Raw genomic sequence first — 24,474 nt, forward strand, 5'->3', positions numbered from 1 at the left:
ACACTAGAATTGTCAAACTTTTGTTACTCATATGTTGTCATAGAAGTGAATTGTGTGTTTCTCATCTAGATCCATCAATGGTGTAAAATTTTCCTTTAGAAACTTTAAGTTTTTATTTCAATATAGTGCCACTTTAGATACCTGTCCTAGAAGAGAAAGTTATAGTGATCTGTATTTTAAGGTCTTCAGGTAACTTCTGAGGTCACTGATCTGACCAAATCTGAAGATCTCCATAGCTTGACTTTGAAATATTTAAATACGTCAAATGCTACTGAGAGCTGCTGACACTCAACATCTTTGCTGAGGCATCAGAAGACTTTCTCAGTACAACAGCCCAAGGAAAACAGTTGAACAAGGAAATTGTGAAGCCAGCTTCAATAAATGAGTAAACTCTGTGTGTTCACTTCTTTCTAATGGCAAACTACAGGAAGGGTGGTACTTTAATATGGTAACACATCTATTACCATGCTGTTTTTAAACGCCATACTAACAAAAATGAAGATACTCATTTCAAACGGAATGTATGATAGTTATATAAAATAGGTTGTGGCTAGTTATTTGAGTATTATAGAAATTTATGATCTGCTGATATTTATATATCATGTCACTTGATTGGGATTGATTCATCATTGGAATATTTTTAAAATCCATCTTCATAGGTATGTGAAAATGTTCTCCTAATATTACTTTTGCTTTGTCAAGCATGTGAAATTTCCTATCATGAGCCACCAGCCTTTCAGTAACAAATATATTGGCTCTCTAATCTGTTCAGTTACCTCTAAAATTACTTGTATCCATCCCCTTAGTTAACATGGTGTTAACAATAAGAATTTGAATACTGTTCTCACCCATGCCATAGGACTGAGTATAATGAATTACTGTATGAATTTAGCCACAGTTATTAGAACATGGTGATCTTTTGATGTAGTGTGGACTATCTGGAAAGAGATGGGAAAATGCAAATGCTGAAAGTATCTTCTCATAGTGGTTGGCTATGTGGGTCAATTTTAGAGAGAATATCTGCATTACTTGAAGATGGCACTGTGGAAATAAAACCACAGTTGAAATCAATCATGTTCTTAAGGCAGGTTCCTTAATTGTATACTTCCTAAAAGGTAAATGTACTCACAATGTCTTAAAATAAAAATAACACGAGGCTCTTAAATTTTGAAGGGTAGATGCTTACAGCGGGGCATTTAATTAGACAAATTCCTTTGCTCTCCTTCTTTATACAAGACATAACTATTGGGCAATTTTTGTGAGCTACCTAAGTAGACAACACAGCAAGGATGGCCAATCCCTCATTATACTGTTAATCCCTCCCTATATCTCTATCCTATGGAGGTTACCTTCTATACAAAACCTTTCCCAAAGTGTCCACAATTAAGTATGAGCATTAAACTCCAGTAAAGCAGTGAATTGAGCTTTTGTGCTAGAACTGTAAGATAGTTTATAGTAGAAATCAAATTAATGTTCTTATTAAGTTTTGATCTTTAATTATGTAAATGTTATAATAAAAAAGTTTACTATTAATCCATGGTATCAAGTAGATGGTATAATTCTCACTTTATAGATCTATATGTATTATATTTTCATTACAAAGATGGTACAAATCAAGACAGGCTCTGCAAAATAAAGCCTATAATGTGTTGATACATGACAAGACAGAGCTGTTAAGTCATTGATAAGCAAGATACAACCACAGTTGTTAAGTAAAGCGTAAGGGACTCAGGGTAGGGCTGGAGGTGTGAGATCTTCCTAGGTCGGAGAAGTAGAATAGACAATTATGGATGAGCCAGTGGGGGTGACTGGAATGGGAGGATCAAAGAGGGCATGGGAAGGAGAAGGAGGGGAAGGAGCAAATATAGGAAGGAGTGGCTAAAACAAGGGGCCACTTAAGGGGTCATATGGAAACCAAAATCATTAGAAGTTTCCATAATTTATATGTGTAGAAAACATACTAAATGATTTCATCAAATAACAGGGAAGACAGAGTCCCAGATGAACATCTCTCATCATCACTGAGGCTTCCAGTCCTGGGAATGGAGAGAGAAAAGGAAAGATTACAGTAAATTAGGAAAACTACTGTTTACATTGGGCAGAAAAAATAACTGCTTATATTGAGGTGAGGCTTAGGTTATGTGACTTAGAGTCGATATATACCAATTCTATAAATATGTGGCAGAGATATTTATATAAGAGGACATCTTAAATGTTATGGAAAGCCACTGAAAGCCAAGGAAAAGAAACCTTTCCCATGGACTACAACCCACCACACATCTACAGTGAAATGACACTTGGTATATCCTGACTGAGTTTAAATGGGGATTTGATGAAAGTGTGGAAACATAAATTACATTATACACATTTTAAAAGTTTTAGGCTATATAGTAGCTAGGATTTTAATTGAGATCTTAGCATATTTTACCAATTTCAACAACTTGAATAATAATGGATACATATTTGCTCCAGGGTGTAAAGAGATACTTCAACAGGTAAGCTTAATGTAAACAGTTGAGGAACTGAATGTGGATTTCCGGGCCTCACATATAAAAATGGGGGTGTATCTGTAACCCTTATTGCTGAGAGGAGAAAATGGAAGTTCTAGGTGGAACATCGCAGGGGATTGCTGGCCAGACATTCACCAATTATTGCACCTTAAAGCTCATGAGAGACAATGCTTCAAAACTAAGATAGACAGTGATAAAGGAAGCCAACCAATGGTGACTTTTGGCTTCCATGTACACGTACAGAGACACACACAAAAGAAGAAAAGGGAGCTCTTAGTGTTCAGAGATACACAAGTAATAAAGTGCCTTGCCATTTCAGTGTCATTAGCATATGTGAATATCATGCTTGAAGAGGCCTGAAACAAACAATTTATGGTATCATATAGAGGCCTATACCCACTATTTTAGGAAATGTTGCAGGAAAATGTAGGTAAAAGCTTTAAATGCTGTATGAAATTTAACACATTTTATGCCAGTTGGTATAAATGTTGATTTGTGCCTGAAATACTTCACACAATGATATCAGCTATAATGGTAAGTGCAGACATTGTTTTCCCAGTTGTTAGCAGTAACAAGTTATTATCACAAAACAATAACATGAGCACTTTATGTATTAACATGAGTTTGAGTTACACAGGAATTGCAAATCAAGAGGAAAAAAAAATACAAGATCATCTTAAGAATGTAATTGCTGCTCTGGTTTTAAGAGGAAACTAGCCAAACCTGGTGATTCAGGCTTGTAATCTTAATACCTGAACGTCTGAAATGTGGATATTGCTGATATTAAAAGCTAGTCTGGGCCACACAGTGAAATCCAGATTATCCAGGACTACACAGTAAAGTCCTTCTCAAACAAGAAAATAAAGCTGAGGGGCATTTTCTTCTCTGATCTAGTTTGTCTGATGTAATTTGTTTCTACTGTTTTCCATGTCCTCTGTCTTAACCTTCGAATGCCCTTCACTCTGAGTTCCTTATTTAATTATATGACATGGGATCCTCTGGGCTTTATTGTCAGCCTCTGAAATTTCTCTTCCTTTGGCCACTCCAGCAAACTGAAAGCTCCACTCTCTAACTTGACCTAGGATGGGAAGGATTACTGAAGAAGCCCAGGCATGGAAGGCTCAGCAGCTCTTCAGGTATGCTACTCTCCCTGCAGGTGCCACCTCCTGGCTGATCTCTTTGCTTCTGGGTCTTGTTAGCTTGGCTTAGAGTTTGCATTATTTTATCTCCTTCTTGATCTCTCATCTCAAGCGGTCCTATGCAAGGAAATATTTTCCAAACACATCTATTTCAGTCCTATTTTGATTACTGTCCTCTGAATTCTACTTTCAACATTACTTATAATATATTCACTGTTTTAAATAAATTAATACATTAGCTAATGAATGTGTCCTTATTTTTAACACAAATTATTTTGGTAGGCCCTAGTAATATCACTGAGCTACAAAGGCAAAAGGATGCATCTTACCTTCAATAGAGTAACTGTGTGTGTGTGTGTGTGTGTGTGTGTCAGGGGGCACAGATACTGTAGGTAGACCTCAGCTATAAAAAGGCTTGTCTATCATCCCAAGTACTTGAGTTCAACTTCCTGCCATGTGGGTGGAAATAAATTCAATGAAGACAATAAGCACACACTCAGAGCTTTGCCACCTTTTGCTACACATTTGAAGATAATGGAAATCATCATACATGGAGTGATGTTAACGAACACAGTGTCAATACACATAGAGCTACCGTCTCCAGTTTCTAATATTATTATCCATTACAAACATCAAATGTGCACACTGTTAATAGGAAAACGTGGAACTTAAATCAATGTAATCAGTACGTCAGCCTGATGCCCTAACTGAAGAGGGAGTAAGGTACTGTGGCAGGGTCAGTAAATGAGTTCAAAGGGTTCTAATGTTATACCTCTTTTTTCTTTTCTTTTCTTTTCTTTTTTTTTTTTTAACCTAGTGGCAATGATGATGAGTTAACACTATTTCTTTCTGACATAAATAGAGATTGAAAAATAGACTTCTAATTCATGATTGTGTGCTATGTATAGTTTCATGTAAAATGCTCTCAGTTCACTTTTCAGTAGTATTTATGTGCATGGGAACTGCATAAAATACAAAATATAAAAATTGTTAGGTGAGCCCTGATCACAAGGAAGGTTATGTACTGACCATCACTCTGATTATTTGAGAATTCCCTATGGTATAAAATGCTTGCCTATGTAGTCTCTGAAGTTCATTTAAATTTATGGACCTTAAACTACCTTCAGTTTGGGTTGCAAAATTCTTTAATAAAACGAGTTGCCAAAACTTTACGCGATTAAAAAGGAAGTCCTTCCAAGTTGAAGTTTTACAAAGCACATCTTATAGGTGATGATATATTAAATAAAAGGTTACTTTAATAATAATTTTTTGCCAGCACAGCTTCACTGCCATATAAATGTTTCCTATTCAATTACCTGCTCACATTTTTCATCTTCACTGATTTTGCAATGATCAGAATACTTCTCTTAAACATTAATCCATCAAAGAGCTTTTTTTTTTTTCATTAGGGGATGAAGTTTCCTATCCAGAATATTTCCAGGGAGGATGATGAGATTTGCTATTGTTCTCTCCATAGACTGTTAATCCAGAGGATACTTTTTCAGTTCCTTTAACTTTTCATTATTAAAAAAATATAAGCTTTCACTGTTTGCAGAAGAGAAAACTGGGAATCACCGAGAATCAAATTCCTCCAATCTCTAGCCCTTTAAAATGATTCTTTTCTCCCCACACCCAGCCCCTCAAAGATTTTTTTTAATTAGTCACCTGCCTGTTGATTAATTACAAGGTGCATTTTGTCAGTAGAGTATTCATTTAAAGTGGAGTCAAGCTAAAGGACATGTAGCAAAAGAAAGAAGAAGCTGTCCTGTTGTGAGAAGCATCTGAACATCAAAGAAGGAAAGTATCAAACACTCCTAGAAGGTTGATGGCTCATAAAAAATAAACAGAATCCCTTCAAAGGCTAAACTACTCAATAGGAAATCCTCCAGTACTCACTAGGTAGTGGGCAGAGAACGCTGTTTCTTTGATTCAACATTCATGTCTGTTTTTACCTTTCTTCATTAAGTTAACTAAGTATTTAGATACATAGAATGAACTATGCCAGGAACATGCATAGTTTCATCCAAACAACTGATTTTTAAACAATGCCCTCAAAATGTTATCTGGGCTGATAGTGAGAAAATTAATGAATCCCTTTTACCAATTTGAATTGAAGAGGAAATAAACTATATCTTTTTCCTTAAAACCATTTCCTCCTCTTTACTGTGGATCCTGTATCTGCATATTCAATTTTTAATGTCCTATTAAAGGTTTATCCATTCCAATATTTTGATAAAACATGAAAGAATTTGAAGGAAGGTTGAGGCCACCTATTGCTTTGAGGTAGTCAAAATGATAAATGTAGAAACACAAGAACCCTGATATATTAGATGATCTACAGTCATATTTTTTCTAATTATGTTTTACTCAACCATGGAATAAATAAAGAAAGGTGGTTTATAAGATCTGGTTGAAGAAAAAAAATCTAATCTCCTGGGGTGGTTGTAGCTTCCAGAACACTGTAGCACAATGCATTACTCATAGATTTGTGGTGATGTTATTATAAACACATCTACTAAATTGCATGAAAAAGCACAGCACATACAATTATATGGTCTCCATAATAATTGATAATACTAATGAACATCTATGCTACTAGTTGCTACAATTACTACTCTGTGCTCCCCCCCCCCCCCCAGTTAACAAAAATGTACTCAGTAAAACAGTGCTTTGTGAATAGGCAACATCCTCCTCTATTTCATGTTTACTTTGTCTCTTAAGGTGTTAGGTGGCCAATGTTGTGTAATTAACATTCATAGTACTTAGGTTTATGTAAGCACACCTTATGATCCTGGTGCAACAAGGAAATCAAGTAAGAATGCATCAGAAACTGATGTGATATACAACTGTACAATTTAAATCAGACTAGTTCTTCTGATAAAACAAATTTTTAAATAACATGCATCCAATTAGTCCCATATTGAGAATCAAATTGGCATCGTAAGAAGCTCTCTTTCTGAGCAGAAAATATATTTTTGTCTCTGAATATACCCAGATACAGTATCACACACACATAAGCACAATGTTAGAGAACAGTGGGAGGTTCCTAACTGGTACCGTTTATACTTTCAATTTGCCCTGGGTTTGGTTTGTTCATATAGGAATAAAACCTTTCAGGGCTTTGTCTGACCCATGACGTCTCATCTGTAATATTTTCTTTTTTCTTTTTTCCACAAATGAAGGGAAACTGGACATTGTCCCTGGATGGAGCGTAATTAATACATAACAGGTATCATTTCTAAATTCAATGGTTATAGAATATCCTACAATTTGTCAGCCCACTTGAGTACAGTACATGTTCTTAAAACAGGAGAATATAGGACCTTGAAATTTATTAAAGTATCTCTCTAATAAATAGAATTTCTAACATCTTTCATTTTTATATAAGATGATACAATTATCACATACTACAGTTGATACAGTAATAGACTTCATTGTTGATCAGATGAATAAAAACTGGTCGCTTAGAGGACATATTTTAATAAATTTGGTGTTAGAAGGAAAAACAACCCACCAGATCACAGGATATCAACACTCAAAACCATTTATACAGTATTATATCCTTGATATTCATATAGAGTCTTTTGTGAAAAGCAAGGAGATTTAACTTTTCTTGAAGTAGCACTATTCAAAGATAGATGCTGAGACCCCCACAGAATTAAAGAGGTAGTAAGAATACTGTAATTGCTCACCTTGAGGCAAATTACTTCCAAATGGAAATCGAATATCTATTTGCTTAATCCACTTTTTTGTGGTTCAGGCATTGAGATCACTCTCTTCATTTTCCTGAATCTTAATTGCCAGCTCTCAGGTCTTGACAAAAATCTCAAAATTTACAACTGGAATTTTTCAGAAAGTCCTACTCTTACAAGTTTTACTACTCACTTTGTAAGATTTAAGGGTTTGGACAGTTTGAATAAGGTCTTTAGAGTAAAGCATCAGAAGCAAAAATAAAATGAAATTATTTCTTTCCGACAAAGAAAATGACTTCCCTCCTTCCAATAAAACTTTCAAAAGTCAAAACATATGAGTTTGTTTGTTTTTTTAAAAGATAATAAAAATGATAGATAAAGGGCTGTTCACATCAATACTAAAAGATAGTTTTAAAAAAGAGTGGTTGTTTTGGGTCCACTTTAGAAAAACGGTGTTTGTTTAAACATGCCAGGGCCTCAGCATGAAAGGTGTTCTGGGGACAATGGGCAATGCTGGGAAGGGCTACCTGTACATCAGGGCTGAGAAACCAAAGCAGAGGTCAGCAAAAGAAGTTGCAAATACAGCAAGATTTTTTCTTATGTTTCTAGATCCTGAGGTTCCATGGCTCTTATAACATTGACTGGATCTATCATCAGCTTTATATTACTCTGCTTAACATTAGTTTTAGTTAAGGAGAGGACACTAAGGTTGGGCAGATGGCTCAGTAGATAAATATTTATGACATAACAGGAGTTGCACTCTCTAGCTCTCTCATAAATGTCTGGATGGCTCACACATGTAATCATCACATGTAAGACTCAGAAGGAATCCTCTAAACAAACTGTCTAGCTAGACCAGCCAAACCAGAAACTATAGGTCCAGCCAATGAACCTGCCTATGCGAATAAAGTGAAGAGTTATGGAGGGTTAACAAACACACACACACACACACACACACACACACACACACACACACACACTCACACACACTTTGGTAAATAAAGTGAAGAGTAATTTAGTAACAGACTTGATGTCAAGCTTTGAACTCCACACACATGCACTTACATACAAAAATGCTTGGAAGCCCTCTGCTTAACCCATCATGAGCTCAGACTATAAGGAGCTTAATATTGCCTGAGGATTGGGGCAGCACTTCATGATACTCACAATGCATTTTGTATACCTGGGAAATGATAGTACTCACAAAAGTCTTCTCTTCATTTTATTCTGGAAATTATAACCTGCAGAACAGACACACACACACACACACACACACACACACACACACACACACACACACACTCTGAAAAAGAAAAAACAAAACAAAACAAAACCTTCCCTTATAAAAATGACAATTTGGGGCCTCAAAGGAAAAAAAAACATGGAGCAAAAACAGCCTAATGTGTGTGGTAGATGGGACTCGTTCACGTATTGAGATCTGAAGCTGAGGTTCTAGTGGGTCTAGGTCACAGATAGGAGACATGAATATATCTTGTCACTTAGAAGGATATAAATTATATTTGGTGAGAACATGAACAAGTTGTTTACGCTTAGATACTCTGTCTTAGCTAAAAAATAATTTTCTATTTAAACAACATTCAGACATTTACCTTTGGCTACTTGGCTCAGGTCTGTGTAGCCTGCTTCCGGCTGTTAACTCACTTTTCATTAGGAGCAACCTAGTGACAACAGAGCCTCTGAGGCCTTCTGAGGAGGAACCGCATCCCTCACAACCATACTTGGGGGTCATTTTCAGGAGTGAATTTATTTCTCCATCACTCTGGCTTCAAATGCAAGTTTAATGATTTAATATCTGTATGACCAACAGCAAATTGCTTACTCTCCTTCCGTCTCACTCTCTTGACCACACAATTGGAATTCCAACACAAATCTCACAGGCTTATGAGTTTTCAATTAAATTTTTTCTGTTGAGCTAAAGGAATACTCTGGGGCTCATTTGAAAAATGATTGCATTGAAGTGAGAGACTCACACAAAATAAAAAAGCTAGAAATAAGAGAGCAAAGTTTCTATGAGGATAAATTTTATCTTTCCAGATGGGTTTAATTTTTAAAAACACCGTGTTTGTGTAACACTTAAGAGAAGAAAGACACATTAAATATAGCATAGCATGGTATGAAACTTCTGGTTGTGGCCAAGAACTAATTAAAAGATGTAAATAGCATGAAAACCAAAATTATTCCAAGAGAAAAAATTAATGAGCATGTAAGAAAATAGAGCATGTACTTATTATTATTGATAATTGAAAATGGAAATTGCAGTGGTAACATTAGTTCCTGACATGACGACTGACATATTTCCACTTTAAAACTGGAAATCTCAAAAGGGAATGGAGATGTTGTGGGTGACAACATATTTGTGAAGTGCCAACCTTCAGGTTCATAGTTGGTGTAAGTGTAAATTGGTGTGATGTCTCTGGAGATTAATTTGGAAATAGGCATTCAGTTTAAAAATAACCACAGTTTTTGACATGGTAATCTGACCTCCGCAAATGAGTTTTACTGATAAATTTGAGTTTGGGTTGATGTTTGTTACCACATGATTTTCAGTAGAAAAAATGAAGTTAACTAATGTCTTGCCTAAAGACAGGACAGGTGATCAAAAGAGAATTTTGTAGAAAATATGATACTAAGAATATGGGATAACAAAGAAGTTTTTTTTTTCATTTCGTACATTCCATATAGCTTGAATTTATATTTTAAAAAAGGAACCATTTTAATTGTAATTGAAGCATAATTTCTTGAAGTGATCACTTCAGGGAGTCCAAACCTCATCTGTCTCATGCAATGCTACATCACATACCTGAAACTCTGGTTGGCACATAACCAACATTCAATATTGTCAAGTGAATCCAGATATAAATATTTTATAGGATAAATGGTTTCTCTGAAAGCTCAGAGATACCTCATATTCATTTCATTCAAAACTTATGTCCATAGGAACTCCTCAAATATCTCCCTTTTTTCAAAGCTAATAATTAATGTTATTACAAGCCAATGATAACTTGATCCAAGAACAGCTGTTTTTCACTTAATTACCATGGTTATTGACCTTGATTCTGCTTCTCTGAGATGTTACAATACAATCTTTCTTTTTGATATTACATATTTGTATAGGCACAGTGATATTTCTGAAATGAAATAGTCATCATATTAATCAATAGATGACAATTCCACTACCTGTGGAAAAAGACTTAAAAACTGTTGCCAATATAGTTCTCAATGTCTGAACTCGACAATTAAAGTATAATAAATACCCCTAAAATACTAAGCCACTTTTCTTATTATACGTAATTTGCTATTTAGAAATTCTGTATTTTAAACATTCTATTCCTGAGCTAAATGTCTCTCTTATTTCTCTCACAGAATTGCCCTTTCAACCCTAATGTACATCATAAGACACCGTGCTCCTTGGGAAGATCTTGATCAAGCAGATATTTACATGATCCCAAACAGGCACTGACTACAAGGAGAGTGTGATATGACTTTCTCACGTACTATGGTGCCTCACATTTGACCATGTCCCCTGGAGGGTGAGACCTGGTGGCACTCAGAGGAAGGACAGCAGGTAGCCAAGAAGAGACTTGATACCCTATGAGAATATATAGGGGGAGGTGATCCCCCTCAGGAACAGTCATAGGGGAGGGGAATAATGGGAAAATGGGGGGGGGGAATGGGAGGATACAAGGGATGGGATAAACATTGAGATGTAACAAGAATAAATTAAAAAAAAAAGATTCCTTGCACATCTATATCTCCACGAGACTGCTGCTTTGAGGCTTGGTAAATTTTCCTTTTAAAATTGATTTGAGAGAAAATATGATAGCAACAGAAACTATTTTTTATATCGCACTAACCTAAAGTGGAAACTTTCTTTGTCAATTGAAAACAAATTTCGTATTATGTTTGATTTCCTGTTTCCCTGACAGAAATTGTAATTATTTCTATAATCCATGTGTAAATGACATTTTGTATATGGTCTATGTAGGTTAATATATTTATTCCTGGTACAATCTGAAGAATCTAAATATAGAAAAGAAGTGTGTGTTCAGTTCTTTTTCTCTGACCTATGAAAGTGATTTGAAGAACAAAATATTATAGGCAAGTTAAAACAACTGCATGTATAGCAGCTATTACACAGTTGGATGTATGTGAAAATTTTACTTGCTTTGTTGAATCCAAAGAGGGAGGGGTGCTTAGGCGTGGACAGAAATTACGTCATAAGAGATCCCTCGTCACCGGTGTAATATGTTCTCCTTCATAGCTAGGAACACCTTGTTACCAACAACTGGAAGTCAACTTTTGAAAAGACTGAACCTGAAGGTCATTTTTGCCTTTTTCTTTAGACTCTGCCAAAGGAGATTTTACAAGGAAGGGGTTTTGATATCCTCCTTTCCTGTTTGTATACACAGAAATTATGTCAGTACATTAGTGAGTATACCTGCCTATGAATTCAACACACTATAAGTAATAATTATAAAATTATAACTTTATCTCTTTTTAATTACCTCTCAAAGATAAACATCTTATCTGATTATTGGAAATGTACACCCTGCCATTGCATAGTTTTAAGAACTGCCTAAGCTAGGGATCAACAAGAAACAACATATGGACCATATCTAGTACACTACCTATTTTTATGTAACCAAATAATAATAATAGTTTTAATGTTTTCATTATTTTAAAATGGCTACTGTATGCAATTCAAGTTCCAATATTTACAAATAGAGTTGTATCACTATGTAGCTGCATTCATTCAATTCTATACTAGTGAAGACTCTTTCTCACAAGTGGTCCAAGGAATTGAAAATACTTATAATCTTTTGCATAAAAACTTTGCTACTTCTAACCTAAAAGCAAAATGCAATCTGAAACATTTCTTATTAAGAAAAGCTAGTCCAATTTTTGTAGAAAATATGTTTTCCCCATAGACAGTTGCGTATATTTGGGAAGCATTTTGAGCAACATTTTCACCAACTATTATGATTTTGGATGAATATGTATTTTGCCTCACCTTTTGACCTAGTTAATCAGATAATTATTGCCTCATGCTTTCAAATTTGAATGCTGCACATAGAAAAATGAGGAAAAATAAGAGAATGTAAAATCATATAGATCACACAGTGATTTCTAATAAACATACATACATTCACATATGCAGTGGTATAAATTTCAACACTTTGTAAGTGCTTATATATTTTCTTACTAAATATAGTTTGCACAAAGTAGGTTTATGACAAAAATTTTGAAATTCTCTCTTAAGGATGTGCAGCAAATCACATTTGAGAACTGTATATGAATTCATAACTACGTGTCTATAGTCACAGAAGAAGATGTTCAAACAAAATCAAACATGATAACACAAATGTATAAGCAGCTGAAGAAACTTCAAATCTCATTACTTCTGTGGTTCTGATGTGACGACTTGGCAATCTTCATCTTTCATTGAAACCTATAGACTCTCCGAGTTAATTTAGACTTGCTGACAGTTGTGTGGGAGGAATGGTATCAAAAACACAGCCATCCACTTTGCACATCTTAGTTAAATGTCACTCATGGTTTCCAACACAGACCTTTTATTGACTGAGTTTTCATCTCAGAGTTGAAGACTGGCAGCCCAGTTGTTTTCAATTGCTTGCTTATTTGATGTAGAGTCAAAAAAAAAAAAATGCAAAGTCAATCAAGAAGATTCCAAATGATTCTGAATGCTCAGAGTGCAGAAAAGCTTTGCCTTTGAAATGACAGCAAATTTAACTTCATGTAACAAGATGAACATCTGTGTCATTAGAGGCACCACTTTCAACCAGATCCTGTGTAGAAGATTTAAACAAGAAGTGAATCCTGGGCCAACAGTCTTCTCCATCTTTCTCAGGGATTTAGAACAAAAATGTTGCCATTAGTTCTTACTGGGAATGGATGCTATAGGATACTTTGAATGAAGAAAGAAAATCTTAAAGCAAGTGAGATATTATTTCTGTTGAAAAATGAGAGGACATCTGTAGGCAAAAGGGTCATAGTTTGTGACAATCTATGAGGCAGCTTCTCAGTAAGTGACTCTCAATATCAGGTTCTAACAATATTTGTTGCCCTATATTCTAACAACTGGAAATGGCAGTCTTCTAGTAAGTAATTATTATGAATGACATTATTATCAAAAGTTAAAAAGTATAAAGTCACATTAAAAATTGTAAGTGCATAGATTTACAACTATTATCACGGAAACAAAAACACCATACACTCAATGCAATAAGAGGAAATATATGCTACAAATATAACCATAGCTTTAATTGTATTTAATTAACAAAGAAAATTATATGTATTTACTGACTTCATTATACATATTAATATATAGCTATGTCGTGGAACGTGTTGTGAAGCACTGTCCTTTGGAATCCACTGCTACCATCTTCATGAGTTCACCTGCACCTACTTTGGAGATTACATTATGTTCCATTCAATGAACTGCTGATATTCCCTCAGAGAAGCAGGGAGTTGGAAGGCCTTGGCTACTTCTCTGGTCCTCAAGACACTCCTCACAGTCATTCATATGCTATTCTGTCCCAATTGTATGTGAACTTGATTTATACACTTTCTTATGAACAATAGATTTTTATTGCAAGTTGGATCAAACAAACCTTAGGGGACAAAATGAAGATGGTTAACAAATGAAAGGGAATTTTTAAAGAAGCATGAACTTGATTAGAAAGCAGTTCCTTGTAAGGGAATGAAAACACAATAGCTGCAGTTATAGGGTGACGAGTGAGAGCATAGTTTCTGGGAAAACACTACCCAGTACTTTATTTTACATTGAATGGCAGCTCCTTCTCTAAGTTCATGGTATCTCAGGCTATTGTTTGTCTTAAGAGAACATTTAACTATGGTATGATAGCTATCTATATAATTTACAATTCATAGCTAATGCAATTATAATTTTAATTATTTCATAGCAGGAAATGTGGATGCTGCAGTTTATAGCATGCTAAAATTTCACATAAATGTGCCTGTATAATGAACAGCTTTGCAAACAAATATATTGCTAAGTGTAAATAAAATAACAAAAGGTTGTTCTTCTATAAAACTGAAATTATAGCACTGAATGGTCAGCATCCACCACTGAAGAGAAACAGGTGATCAAGAATTTACTTTTAACAGTAGATATGGTCTGTTAGAAAATAATAGAGAAAGCAGAAGAGTGTAGTTAAAAATGAAATTTGGAGGAAGTGCGGAGATGACTATGATTAAGATAGAATGTATTAAATTCTCAAATAATTAAGAAATATATTTAAAAATTTGAACAGTGAAAAGAATATTAACCTACAAAAGAATAAATACCAACAAAATTGCTTTAAGTTTTCCATAATAATATTTGGAATGAACTGAAATTAAAATAAAATTTAAAATGTAAATACTTAGAAATAAATTGAGATTTATTTCATGTTCTTAGGTATAATAGTTATTTAAAATACTATCATCCAACTTAATCTATACATTTTATATAGCTGTAGAAATTTAGAAGTGGCAACGACTATTATTCCCATGCTGTTGCCAGGGAAGCCAGTCATCATTACTTTTATTTTGTCAGAAATTGGAGACAGGCAGGCAGAAGAATGGGGAAGCTTTATTGTTGGAAATGAAGAAGACTACATATTGAGAATTTCTTTATTTTTTTATTATAATTCATTTAGATTACATCCTGATTGTTATCCCTTTATTTGTATCTTCCCTTTCCTACCTTCCCTCCCTCTTTTGCCCAATTCCCCTCCTCTAGACCTCTGACAGAAGGAGATCTCCTCCTCCATCATTTGATGACAACCTATTAGGTCTCATTCAGATAGCCTGTTTCCCCTTCCTCTGTGTGCCACCTGGCCTCCCCACCAAGAGGAAGTGATCAAATTGGGGACACCAGAGTTCATGTCAGTGGTATTCCCCATTCTCCTCACAATCATGGAGAATGAGCTGTCTATCACCTAGATCTGAACAGGAAGTCTAGGTTTACTACATGCATGGTCTAATCTAGCAACTTGGCTACTCTGGCAAGGGCTCACAGCTAAACACGTAGGTCTGTGTGATCTGATTGAAATATACACCTTTCATCTGACTAGATGGAATATACATCTTTATTCTCTGCCTGGAATTTAGTACACATCTGTAATCACAAACAATGATATCTAATTGAGGGACACAAAAAGTGATGAATTAGAGAAAGTTTTCACAGAATGAGTCAGAAATAAGATACATCCAAGTCTCAGGTGAACAGACTTAAAAAAATAAGCTATTTAAGAGCAGTACAGAGAGAGTAAATAGAAGAGTACAGTACAGAAATACAGTGGAGATTATGCAGTCAGTACAGAACAGAACATTTTGGTGCAATTCTCTTGAGTATGGTGTAGGCAATTTGGTGCAACTCAGTTCTTGGAGTTCAGAGGCAGTTTTTTTTTCCAAGCAGAGCAATTTAGTGAGAAGCTCAGAGAAGCCAATTTGATTCAGTCAGCTTGGAGAGGACTTTTGAGCCAGAACAGCTGAGTTGAACCAGTCAGCCAGAGTTCAAAAAAAAAAAAAAAAAAAAAAACTAGAAAGTGTGAGCTTATGCATCAGTAAGTCTAGCAGGCTGAAAATATTCTAGGCCTAGATTAGCAGATGGAGGTTGGAAGCTGAAGCCCTCAAGGTCTGTGCTATCAGAAGATTAGAGTGTATAGAGGCTAGAAGATTCAAGGCCTAGGCCTAGGGGTAGTTAGAAGGCTCTGTTATGGCTCTCATATTACCTCATCATCTGCAAAATAAAAACAACATTTATACTACAGGTGTATCTTGATTGGAGATGTGTCATTTTTGAACCGTGCTGCAGATGTTGTGGACAGGGTCATTAGTAGCAGAACATCCTATATTATTGGATGGAGAGCTTTGAAAAGGGACAAAGGTTAATACTTGTGCTAAAATATATGCTCAGTCATGTGAGCAAAAAAACCTTAACTTGTAAAATTTGTATAAACAACTGAAATAGGATAGATATTACAGGAGATGTTCCTATTTGGGGAAGTAATATTCTACAGTTTAGGGAACTACAAACAGGTAAGGCATGTTTGCTTACCAAGCACGATTAGGAAAACAGTTGAATTCAGGAGGAAATAAACTAAAGTCCTTTCTATGAGCATAGAAATGTCAAATATATCCCTACAAGTGGCACATAAGTCAGAAAATAGATTTTAAATTAAATTACAAGTATATCAATAATAAATTAAATAACTTAGTCAATTACATACCTGCCTTAGGGTTGCTACTGTTGTGAAAAGACACCATAACTACAGCAACTGTTTTTTTTTTTTTTTGATTTTCAATAAAAAATGTAGTGAGAAATACATCTATTTATGTATATGGATGTGTAATGTCCTACCAGCGTCCCATGTCTAATATAGTGCTCACTTATGCACATACACCTTAACCACGAAGAGATCTCAAGTAGCTGCTAACCCTCCCAAATAGCAGTGCTTTTTGTTTGGGATTTTAGTTTTAGTTTCTTAGTTTTCATCCTGAATCTCATGTATCCCAAACTAGCCTCAAACTCACTACATAATAGAGGATAATGTTGTATTCCTGACCTGCCTAACCTGGCATAAGACATGATCAACAAGAGCTGGGTGGAAAGGCATATGTAGGGACAGGGAACATGGAGATAGGACGGGAGAGATGGAGAGCAAGGAGACTGGTCAACCAAAACTATCTATGAAACTGACTTCTTTCTCTTAAAGTATTGATAATGCCAGGTGTGGGGACACATGCCAGCAACTCCTTATAAAGAAAACATATTTAGTCAGGGCTGGCTTACAATTCAGAAGTTTAGTCCATCATCATCATGGTGGGAAGCATGGCATTACACAAACAGACATGAAGCTGAGAGTTCTACACTGGATTAGCAGGCAGAAGGAAGAGAGAGGGACACTGAGTCTGGCTTGAGCGTTCAAAACCTCAAAGCCCAACCCCGTGACATACTTCCTGCAAAAAGATCACACCATAGTGCCACTCTCTATGAGCCTATGAGATCCATTTTCATTAAAATCACAAGAATATTAAATTTTTAAATATTTTTCTCATGAAGAAACTTATATAGATTGATATATAGATGATAGATAGATAATAGATAGTAGATAGATAAATGTGTTTATACAGTTAAATTTGAAAGTTGTAATGTTTAAAATAAATAATTAACAAAATGTGAAATTTCTTAGTTTTCAAAAAAAAAAAAAGTAGACAAGCCTTCAAATAGAAAATGGAGAAGAAACTCAACAAAGTTTGTAATTAGTGAAAATATGCAAAGGTCAGTTTTATCTTCTGAAAGTATCAAAACTCATTCTTTGAAATTTTAACACCAATGTAGCATGCGAATAGGTGACACTTATCTAAGTTGTTAGATCATTTAATAAAAATCCCTCATTAAATGGGATTTCTCTCTGTACAAGGATCTCAGGCTTCTACTTTGTTCTTATGATAATCAAAAAGTATTCTGAGGCACATAGACTTGAAGAAACAATCTTTCATTACTTATGCAATATACAGTGTGAGACATTTTCCAATAAAATCTATCAAGGTTTAGGATGACTAATTATAAATGGTGTATTTGTTTGATGGAGTAAGCACAATAAATGTTCTTTTTTAATGAAGAAGATTAAAAAGTTGAAACAATATATTACCAGTGTACAGCAGCTGGACAAAGATTCAGAAGTAAGAAAATGGTGACCGGGGGTGGGATGCATCTCTGGGAAAGGGAAGGCTTCCTAGAGTCCTTGTGGATGAGCCTAGCAGAGACTCCTAGCAGCAGGGGATATGAAGCTTGAAGTTGCCACCTTCTGTAGCCAAGTGAGACTTCCAGGACTGGAGGGGGACACCAACCCAGCCACAAATACTTCAACCCAAAATTTGTCTTGCTTACCAGAAATTTAGGGATAAAGATGGAACAGTGATTGAGGGAATGGCAAACCAATGACCGGCCCAACTTGAGACCCACCCCATTGGAAAGAGCCAATTCCTGGCACTACCTATGATACTCTCTTGTGTTTGCAGACAGGAGGCTAGCACAACCGTCTTCTGAGAAGCTTTATCCAGTAGCTGATAGAAACAGATGCAGAGACCCACAACCAAATAATAGGCTGAGCTCAGGGAGTTTTGTGAAAGAGCAGGAAGAAGAGTTGAGAGAGCCAGAGGAGTCAAGCACACGGTATGACCAACAGAGTCAATAATTTGGGCCCATGGGGCCTCACATAGATTGTACCACCAACCAAAGAGCATGCATGGGCTGAACATAGACTCCCTACACATATGCAACAGATGTGCAGCTTGGTCATCATCTGGCTCCTCTAAAAATAGGAGTAGGGGCTGTCACTGACTATGTTGCCTGCCTCTCGATGCCTTTCTCTTAGCTAGGCTGTGTTTTTGTTTGTTTGTTTGTTTGTTTGTTTGTTTGTTTGTTTGTTTTTGCCTCAGTGAGAAAGGAAGCACTTGGTGTGCATCCTGCTGTGACTTGATGTGCCAGGGTGGGTGGGATCCATGTGAGGGAGGAGCTCCCCTTTTCTGAGAAGGAGAGATGTTCTTTTTTTTTCTGTAAGACTGTTCCTTGAAATTTGTTCTAGAGAACAGTTAGATCAGTGCATATGAATACAAAAATATGCATGGCAGTGTCTTTCTCCTGCCAAGTGTTGGAGGTTACCTAGATAATTCATCACCTTCGAAATCAAGTATGATGAATGTTTTCACAGTATAACACAACACAATGTTAGAAGAAATATAGTGAATGTTCACCCAGTCTCATAAAGAAATTTTATTGTTGAATGTGGTAAGATCAATAAATGTGCAAAAAACATAGCATTACATTGATTCATACATGCCTTTATATTAGGATACATGTTAATAACACAAAGGATATTAACAATAAAAATGATTGTACATAGAAGAATTCAATTCATAAGAATGATTACAAATAAACAAAATTAGATCTTCACCAACCCTAATATATTTTGGGCTAATATCCAAAATATATAAAGAACTCAAGAAATTAAATATCACTAAACCATATAATCCAACTAAGAAATGAGGTTCAGAGCTAAACAGAGAACAGATATTCAACAGAGGACTATCAAATGGATGAGAAACATTTAAAGAAAGGCTCAATGTCTTTAGTTATCAGGAATATGCAAATCAAAATGACTCCGAGATTCCATATTACACCCATCAGAATGGCTAAGATCAAACACTCAATTGGCAGCCCATGATGATGAGGGTGTGAAGAAAGGGGAACACTCCTCCATTGTTGGTGGGAGGGCAAACTTGTACAACCACTTTTGAAATCAATCTGGCACTTTATCAGAAATTGGGAATAGCTCTACGTCAAGACCCAGCTATACCACACCTGGGCATGTACCTGAAAAATGCTCCACCATAAAACAAGGACATTTGCTAATTATGTTCATAGCAGCTTTATTTGTAAAGCCAGAATCTAAAAAACAACTTAGATGTCTCTCAACCAAAGAATGGATAAAGAAATTGTGGTACATTTACACAACGGGCTACTACTCTGCTAACAAAAACAAGAAAATCTTAAAATGTGCAGGCAAATAGATGTAACTAGAAGCAATTATCCTAAGTGAGGTAACCCAGACCCATAAAGACACACATGGTATATACTCACTTATAAGTGGATATTAAGCAAACATGGATATCCTCTGAGTGTCTTCATTCAGCAGGGGATTAGGACAGATGCTGGGACTCAAGGTGAGAGTGATATGGAAGATTGGGGAAACAGAAAGATCCAGAGGGTCCATGAGCCCCACAAGAAGGAGGTCAAGGGCAGAACTGAACCCAGGAGGCCCTGCACAAACTGCCGTACCAAGGGTAGTGCATGCAGTAAAACCAAACATCCTATTCAGATCTAGCCAATAGACAGCTCATTTTCCAGGGTTGTGGGGAGAGCAGGGACTGCCTCTGACATGAATTCTACTGCCCCATATTTGACTACTTTCCCTTGGTGGGAAGGCCTGGTGGCACTCAGAGAAAGGGAAAGCATGCTATCCAGATGAGGCTTGATAGGCTATGATTCAATGATGGGGGAGGAGTTAGCCTTGTGGCAGAGGTTGAGCGGATGGGAATAGCATGAAAGAGAAAGGGAGGAGGACATGGGCAGATGAGGCGATAACAATCTGGATGTTATCTGAATAAATTATTTTTTTAAACCCAAATAAACAAAATTAGATTAATAAGAGCAGTTTAATGCTAGTCAGCAATGACAATGTTTTATTAAGAAATTACAACATCTTAAGTCCAAGAATGTAGATTCCTCTGGAGGATCTTTTATTGTATAAGACTGTTTTAGCTATTCTGGGTTTTTTTTTTGTTTTTCCATATGAAGTTGAGAATTGAACTTTCAATGTCTTTTAAAAATTGGGCAGGCATTTTGATGGACATTGCATTGAATCTGTTAATTGCTTTTGGTAAGATGACCATTTTTACTAAATTAATTCTCCTAATCCAAAAATAAGGGAGATTATTCCATCTTCTGATGTCGTCTTCAATCTCTATACTCACTCATAATTGGACACTAGCCCAAGGGGCATGTCCCATGAAAGTCTTCACTTACTAAGAAATTGGGATAGATGTGAGGGCATCCTTTTGGGACTCTAGGTGAGAGAAGCATGGGAGAATGGGGAAATAGAAGGATCCAGAGGGTCCTAGAAACCTACAAGAAGGACATTATGATGGGTGAATCTGGGCCCAAGGGTTCTGCACAAACTATGGCACCTACCAAGGACAATATGTGCAGATATCATTGAACCTCTACCCATATCTAGCTAAGGGACAAGACATTCTCCACAGTCGAGTGGAGAGTGGGGACTGACTTTTTCACAAACTCTGGTGCCCCATATTTGACCATGTTTCCTGATGGGGAGGCCCAGTGACACACAGGGGAAGGATAACAGGCTATCAAGAAGAGACTTGATACCCTATGATCATATAGAGGGGGAGGATGTGCCCCTCAGTCACAGACATAGGGAAGAGGAATAGGGTGAAAGCGGGAGGGAGGGAGGAACAGGAGGATACAAGGGATTGGATAACAATTGAGATGTAATATAAATACATTAATTTAAAAAGTTAAAAAAAAGAGAAATTACAACAACAAGAAACTATGTTCTTAATGTGCAATGAACAAATGCATGTATACTACATATACTCTAACTAAAACAGTCCAAACAATCAAGTGAATGTCAATACAACACCTTCATGTTGAGTGTGGGCACCCTCAAAACCTTTATCACTAAGTGTGAAGACTACGTGGGATTAAACACTTCCAAAAAGCTATAAAAGAAAAAACAATGGTACCCTAGCATTCACATAATGTACAATGTGGATGATCTCTTTTACTATAAATTAAAAAAAACACGAGAAAGATTGAAAAATTACATCATCTTATGAATTTAATTTTATACAACCTCCAAATTGCTTACCCATCAATATGTGAACAAGGATTCACCAGGCCTCAGACTTCCTATGAAACTCTGTCAATTGAGTCATATTGCTTCAGATGACACACAAGCAGCTAGATTATCATTTCTCCTCTTTAGATACTAATAATGTTTATAATGCATCTTTTCAGCAAAATTAATAAAATTAACATTTTCACTTCCAATAAACTTAGGAATGATCATGTACATTTTGCATAATCACAATTGGTTAATTTAAACATTGTTTTGGCAAAAATGCCCAGGAGAGAGGGTCTCTAAAATGATTAAATATCTATTAACAGTATCATACAGACCCTATAGTGGAAAGTAAATATATGGGTACAAACACTGTGGTCTATTTCTTTGAGGAATTCAGAGATGAAAATATATTAGAAACCAGGCTTGCCTCGAACTCAAAGATCTGGCTGCCTCTGCCACCCAAACACTGGGATAAAAGGCATGTGTCACCAGAGCCAGCTTCACATAAATATATTTTCATCAGGTTAAAGTGAATGAAAACTCTAAATTGGGCTAAACAAAAATCAGAAATATAAGGAGAGTAGAGTGAGCAAATATAATATTTTCACAAATAGGCATTTGATAATTAGACTTTTTATGGAACATTAGCGTTCTGGTTTTCCAGCAAGGAAGATCTGGACTTGAAATGAGTCTGGAGAAGGGGTAGATAACACAGTCAAGATTGGATTTTAAGTGTTTCGGAACAATGATGCTGGACTAATAGCTCTATGTATATATATATAAAAAAAAAACCTAAAAACAAGCAAACCGACAACAACAACAACAACAACAACAAAACTAAGGTATCATCTATAATCTTAGGTTTTAAGCAGAGAATGGGAGAATACACCATGAAAACTTATATGCTAGCCAAGGTAACGAACTCTAAGCTGAGAGCTAGAGTGAAGTATTAATGGAGAGGTCCAGTGGGAACAGAGAGGAAGGAGATGCAAATGAGACCTGTTTAAGCTGTGGTCAGATGGTGGGGGGAGAAGGACACCCATCTGCCAGAGGTCTAGGGGAGGGGAATAGAGAGGAAAAGGGAGGGAGGGTGTGAACAAGAAGATAAGAGCTAGGGGATCACAATTGGGATGTAATGTCAATGAGTTATAATTTTAAAAAATTAATTAAATAATAAGAAAGGAAAAAATATGGAATGAAAGACAAATAAGTGTATCTCGCCTATGATATACTGCCTGTATTTCCCCAGTCACACTGAATAAGAAGTACAACTCCGTTTAATGCTACAGTGGATGACAAGGAAAAAAGTTAGTCTTATAACTTGCTCCAGAATAGTTTTGTTTTATTTTCCTCTAATTCAGACAGTTTATTAGTATAAAGAAAACAAAGAAAATGAAAGGACAAATAGGAGACTGAATTGAAAGGCTGAAGTCTTTGTATCCTGGTATTAAGAGATCCTGACACGTGTAAAGATGTCGTAAGACACCCTGCACAGTGCAATATGCAAGTAACCAGAAAGAGATAATTTGCTTTTCCTGAAAACAAGTTAAGTCTGAAGTATGTAAGGGCAATTCTCTTGCTTTATATTTAAATTCAGTAATACTGTGTAATTCATTCCCATAATTTGTAACAAAGGGTATCCTTTAAGAATTTCAAACATGCAGAGCCAATCCCCCAGTCTTGTTCTTAATGCTACAACAGAACTCCATCTGTAGCCTTCTCTCCCTGCAGCCCACAAATCCTGTGGATCCCATGGACCATCTCCTCCTAACCTCCCTTCCCCTTCCTTGCTGTATCCCAGCTCCTAACTCCAGCAGGCATCCCATAATAAGCTACAGACTGTACCTAGGTAGGTTGCCTGCAGACCTTCTCCTCTTTCTCTGATGTCCCAGACTCAATCCCCCTGCGTCATCCCTGTGGTGCAGCAGAACACCATCTGCAGCCTTTCCCCACTCCTCCTGTAAATTCCACATATCATCCCTTCCCAACCTCTCTGCCACCACTTGTTACTTTGCACCAGAGTCTAACTCCAGCAGGTGTGCTTCCTTCTAAGCCAAGGGCTGTACCTCCTAGGGCAATAGGTAGGCCAAAGGCAGACCCACATCTCTCCTTCTGCTCCTGAGATGCAAGTGGCCAAGTCTCATTCCCAGCTCTGTAGCTGGTTTCCCTTTCCTTTCTAACTTTCTCCCAACTGATTGTAGATATCTCTGCCTCCAAACTCCCTTCCCCCTACTTATCCCAGTTGCCTGTCCTCTAACACCAGCAAGCATTCCCTACGAACACACCAGATGAACATACCAGGAAAACAGGTAAACACAGCCATCATACTCCATGAAAATCCAGACAGAAAATAGAAACCAAGGAACAGCACTCCCACACAACAATGACAAATCCAGAAATCAGCACCTAGATTGTAATCACCCCAAACCCAGATATCTAGATGCCAGCATAAAAAGCACAATCAACTAAAGCCAGGGCAGTTTATCTCCACTAGAGACCAGCTATTCTACACAGCAGGCCTTGAATATTCCAACATAGCTGAAACACAAGAAAAAGACCTTATAATAGCCTTTAATAATATCATAGAGGTCGTAAATAAGAAAATGAATAAATCTCTTAAAGAATTCCAGGAAAACATGACGTAAGCTAATAG

The sequence above is a fragment of the Acomys russatus genome, chromosome 1 (genome assembly GCF_903995435.1).
Source record: "Acomys russatus chromosome 1, mAcoRus1.1, whole genome shotgun sequence".
NCBI lineage: Eukaryota > Metazoa > Chordata > Mammalia > Rodentia > Muridae > Acomys > Acomys russatus.